The sequence below is a fragment of the Dromiciops gliroides genome, chromosome 2 (genome assembly GCF_019393635.1).
Source record: "Dromiciops gliroides isolate mDroGli1 chromosome 2, mDroGli1.pri, whole genome shotgun sequence".
Classification (NCBI taxonomy): Eukaryota; Metazoa; Chordata; class Mammalia; order Microbiotheria; family Microbiotheriidae; genus Dromiciops; species Dromiciops gliroides.
Genome location: NC_057862.1, coordinates 122,225,358 through 122,231,118, shown reverse-complemented (window position 1 = coordinate 122,231,118; position 5,761 = coordinate 122,225,358).

Here is a 5,761-nt window from a genome sequence, read left to right as displayed (position 1 = left end):
ACTTGACTCTTCTCAGCAATACAATGGTCTAAGATAGTTCCAAAGGACTCATGATGGAAAATGCTCTCCAAATCCAGAGAAAAGGAACTGTGGAATCTCGATGCAGATTGAACCATGCTATTTCTGTTTTTTTCTTCTTTTTTGAGGTTTTTCCTTTTTGCTCTGATTCTTCTTTCACAGCATGAATGATGCAGAAATGTGTTTAATGTGATTGTACATGTATAATCTATATCGGATTGCTTGCTGCCTTGAGGATGGGAGAGGGAAGGAGAAAAATTTGAAACTAGAAATCTTATAAAAACAAATGTTGAAAACTATCTCTGCATGTAACCGGAAAATAATAAAATACCTTTATGGAAAAAAAAGAAACAGAATAATAGGGTTAGGGGGCAGCTAGGTGGCACAGTGGATAAAGCACCAGTCCTAGATTCAGGAGGATCTGAGTTCAAATCTGGCTTCAGACACTTGACACTTACTGGCTGTGTGACCCTGGGCAAGTCACTTAAGGCCAATTGCCTCAAAAAATAATAATAATAGTGATAATAATAATAATAATAATAATAATAAGGTCCAGCCACTTAGGATTTTTCAAGTATTCTCTTCATTATCTATACAGTAAGCACTTAATAAATGCTTGCAGATTTATTGACTCATCTCCTTTCCGCCAGAACTTGAGACTCTACCTTTGGAACAACTCTGATAGTTCAGCTTTTCCTTGACCTTGTCCAGAACCAGGCTTCCTTATCTCTTGTGCCATTTCCCAACCAAGTCCACCGTAGTTCTAGGAAATCAGCTCCTCTTCCTGTGTTTGCCTTCCTCCATTAGCTGGGAAGCTCCTTAAGGGCAAAAACTGTCTTGCTTTCTTGTATTTATACCCTCAGCACTTAGTAAAGTGCTTGGCACATAGTAAGCACTTAACTGCTTTGTCTTTTTTTTTTCTTTAGGCTGACTACGATCCCTTGAGGGTTGAGGTTTCAGCGCCAGGCTGGGGATGAGAAATCCCACTGCACTTCAGTCCCTAAACATCCAGGAAGGAGCCAAGTGGGAAGAGTGGGGACCATGTCTCAAGACTCCCTCAAACAAGTAAAGAATGAGTCCTTAAAGAACATTACTCAGTGATATATCCCCAAACAACTTAATATAACTTTTCCCAATAGTGAGGGTCGCACGGTCAGTGTCAAGTGCCTGAGGTCGGATTTGAACTCGGGTCCTCCAAGGCCGGTGCCTTATCTACTGCGCCACCTAGCTGCCCTCCTGAGCAAACAATTTCAATGCCCAACACACATTATAATACACTCATTATTTTGAATCTCTAAACCAAGTGCTTTGTGATGTTATTTTTGTTTACTTAAAATTCATCTTCTAAAAATTTTAAGAACTCATTCTTTTAAAACTTATTCATTTTATTGCTATCACTTCCCGATGAATTTCCCCCTGCCAAAATCCTCCATTGTAACAAATAGAATTATTTTTTTGACTTTTTAAATTTTTACTCTGATCTTAAATATCAAATAAGATGAGTATTTCCATATAAGAGAACAGAAAAAGAGGGTTGTACATGAAACTACGAATCTCTCTTATGTACAACTTGCTTTTCTAAGTATATAGTATTCAGTATGTAACTCTCAAAACTGTTCTTCTTTGTGGTTCCTTTTGGCCTTCTTTCTATTCCATTTTCTGCATTTTATTTTATTTTATAGCGTTTTATCTTTTCCCAATTACATGTAAAGACAATTTTTAACATTCATTTTTTTAACATTTTGAGTTCCAAATTATCTCCCTCCCTCACTATCCCCTCCTGTGGCAGTAAGCAATTTGATATAGGTTATGTACATACAATCACATAAAACAGATTTCCATATTAGTTGTGTTATGAAAGAAACAGGCCAAAAGAAAAGAAGCAAGAGAAAAATAAAGTGAAAATGGTATGTTTCGATCTACATTCAGACTCCGTCAGTTCTTTCTCTGAATGTGGATAGCATTTTCCATCATGAGTCCTTTGAAATAGTCTTGGATCATTGTATTTGCTGAAAAGAGCTAAGTCATTCATAGCTCATCATCACACAATGTTGCTGATACTATGTACAATGTTCTCCTGGTTCTGCTCACTTCATTTTGCATCAGTTCATTTACCTGTTTCCAAGTTTTCCTGAAGTCATCCTGCTCATAGTTTTTTATAGCACAATAGATAGTATTCCATTAAATTTATATACCACAACTTGTTTAGTCATTCCCCAATTGATGGGCATCTCCTCAACTTCCAATTTTTTTCCACCACAAACCACATGTACGTTTTTATTTTGTGCATTTTACAAAATGCTTCAATGACCACCCTCTCCTCCTTCCCATCTTTGTCTCTCTGCAACACTATGTTCTCCCGTGCCGCCCCCTCAAAAAAAAATCCTTGTAACAAATATGTAGTTAAGCAAAACAAATTCTCACATTGGCTATGTCTGAAAATGTCCGTCTTATTCTGCATCTTGACTCCATTATGCCTTCTTTTTTTTTTTTTTTTTAAGTGAGGCAATTGGGGTTAAGTGACTTGCCCAGGGTCACACAGCTAGTAAGTGTCAAATGTCTGAGGTCGGATTTGAACTCAGGTACTCCTGACTCCAGGGCCGGCGCTCTATCCACTGTGCCATCTAGCTGCCCCCCATTATGCCTTCTTAAGGAAGTGGGTGGCATGCTTTATCATCAGTCCTCCGGAATCATGTTTGATTCATTGCATTGATCTGTTTAAATAAATACAAGTTAAGCAAAATAAATCAACATATTGGCCACATGTATAAATGTGGACAACATGGTGCCATGGAAAGGCCCCTGGATTTGGAATCAGAAGTTCCGGGTTCAACTTCTGAATCTACCATTTATTCCCCATGTGGCTTGGACAAGTCACAACCTATCTGGACTGTGGTTTGCCTCTGAGGCCCTTCCAGGTGGACTACAGGATGGTACAAAATGCAAGTCACATAGGCTCCAGAAGGATTTTTTAAAGTTGTTTTTCTTCACTGTCGTGTGAATCCACACTAAAAGGTAAAAAAAAAAATAATATTTAATCAAATATAGCTACAATAAATGATATATATATTAAAAAAACAATAGGTTTTTAAAGCAGCTAGTTAACTGATTAATAACCCATTGTTTTCCCTGGTACAAAGATATGTATTCAGTTTTGTTCTCCTTTCATTTTCCTGGTTCCCCTGGCCTCAAATGAGGAATTCTAGGACTAGAGAAATGGAGGCAAGGTTGATCTCTATCAAGAGTTCATAACCGGAGCAGCTAGGTGGCACAGTGGATAGAGCACCAGCCCTGGATTCAGGAGGACCTGAGTTCAAATCCGGCCTCGGACCCTTGACACTAGCTGTGTGACCCTGGGCAGGTCAAAACCCCAATTGCCTCACCAAAAAAAAAAAAAAAGCTCATAACCTAGGGTCATGGATGGAGGGAAAAAAAATCTTTATTTTCACTAAGCCCTAAATGATATTTAGTATTTCCTTCGATTATGGATGTAACAAACCATTTTGAGCTCCATAGACTTCACCAAAATGCCAAAGGGTGTTATTGCAAAAAAAAATTAAGAACCCTGATCTAAATTATATAGTTTTCAAAGGCCACAGTAGACAAGGATCAAGACTAGGTAGGCAAGGGCAGCTAGGTGGCACAGTGGATAAAGCACCATCCCTGGATTCAGGAGAACCCGAGTTCAAATCCGGCCTCAGACACTTGACACTTACTAACTGTGTGACCCTGGGTAAGTCACTTAACTCTCATTGCCCCACCCCCACCCCTCCATAAAAAGACTAGGTAGGCAAAAAAGGATATAGGAAGAGTGAATCTCAGGGAGGAAGAAAAAAGAAGGGAAAGAGAGAGAAAAGGCAAAGTGGTTACCTTAGCATTTCCACAGTCACCAAAGCCAAAGAAACTTGGCAATCTGAGTATGGGACTGCTAAGGGAGTCACTGCCTCCATGACCCAGGAAGCAAGCAACCCTGAAAACTGAGCTGCCTTGCTTAATTTCCACCTATGGGTGTGTACGTGTAAATAGAGGCCCCACTTGGGTCAAAAGCAGCTTGGGGTGCAGGGAGAAGAGAGACAAGAAATCTGCTTCCAGTTGCAGCAGGCTCCCCTCTGGGTTATACCTGTTGACCCAAACCTATTCCCACTGACCAGCTTTGAGCATGGGACACTGCTCTGGGGACGATAAGGTCATGAAGGAGAATGGTATTCCCTGGTCTGGCAGCTTCATCAGCACTTGCTAGTGTCACTGTGTGGGAGGGGCTCACACTCTCCTGATAATATAGAAATTCTACCTTTCCTCATCTCTGTTCACAGCCTTCATCCTGCAGGATTCCTTTTCTTTCAATCTGATGTGTCACCAACTTCCAGCTCTCTCCTTCTATGGTCCTGGGACTCCCTGTCTAGCTCCACTGATACACCTGAATCCTGTCTTTCAACCACCATTGGAGCCATCCCGTGCTTCTTTTCCCCTCGGTTCCTGAAGGATAGGAAAAATAAATGTGAAAAATAGTCTCCTCACCCCACCTCCAGAAAGTCATAAGTTTTCTAAAAATAGTTTCCTTGCTATACTTGCATACATCTGAGGAACCAAATTTTCATTGCTCCAGAAGGGATCTCTATTCAAACCCTGAGAAGATAAAAAGGGAAGGAAATAAGCATTTATTAAATACCTACTAGGTGCCAGGCACTTTACAAATGTTATATCATTTGATCCCTGCAATAGGAGGGAGGTAGATATTATTATTATCATCTTACAATTGAGGAAACTGAGATAAATGAAGGCTTGCCCAGGGTCACACAGCTAGTAAGAGAATAAGTGTCTGAAGCTGCACCCAGATCTTACTGACACTAGGCACAACTCTCTATCCACTACAGCACCTAAGAGTAAGGTTAATTATTTATTAAATGCTTGCTACTTGTTTTGCACTAGAGATAGAAAGTAAGTCCAGACTGATTATGAAGTATACTCACCTCCTGACAGACTCAGGGCACAGAATGAAACATGTATATTTTGGACATGGCCATTGTAGTTATTTTAACTTTTTTCCTCCACAATGTATATTTGTTATAAGGTTCCCACCTACCCCCATCCCCATTCATTGGGGTGGAAGGAGGCAACATGGGAGAGAGAAAAATAGATTTGTTTTTGTTTCTTGAGAAAAAGAAAAGAAATTTAAAAGAAAGGCAAATATATGATCCCTGCTCCCAAGGAGCTCACATTTTAATGAGGGAAACAAGATGCAAACTACTATGCATATACAAGATATATTACAGTGTAAATGGGAGGTTATCTCTCAGAGATATCTAGTCTATGGTCTCCTAGGTCCTTGCCCCTTTCACAGCAATCTACCTCACTGGCCCACAACGGGGCCTCCAACAAGGGACTGAGAACAAGGATCATAACTTTTCTTCTAGGCTGATAGTCTCAGTTCATTGCACTTGCTACCCCCTAACCCGTTCCAACCTTATCTTGGGATGATCAGAATTTTCCTGCCAGGCTTTCTGTACAAGGTCACCTACATGTTCCAGTGGTTTCTCTCAGCCTTGGCCCTGGTCTACCCTCTGCCCATGAATGGAAAAAAAGGTATTTTAAAGAGCCAGTCTTACCTGTTTTCCATAGCTTATGTGTAGAAGATATATATAATGAAAATGTCGGGTCATGTCAGAGGGAAGGCACCAGCAGGGGGGTTACTGGGAAAGGCCTCCTGAAGAAGTTAAGATTGGAGCTGAGATGTGAAGGAAGC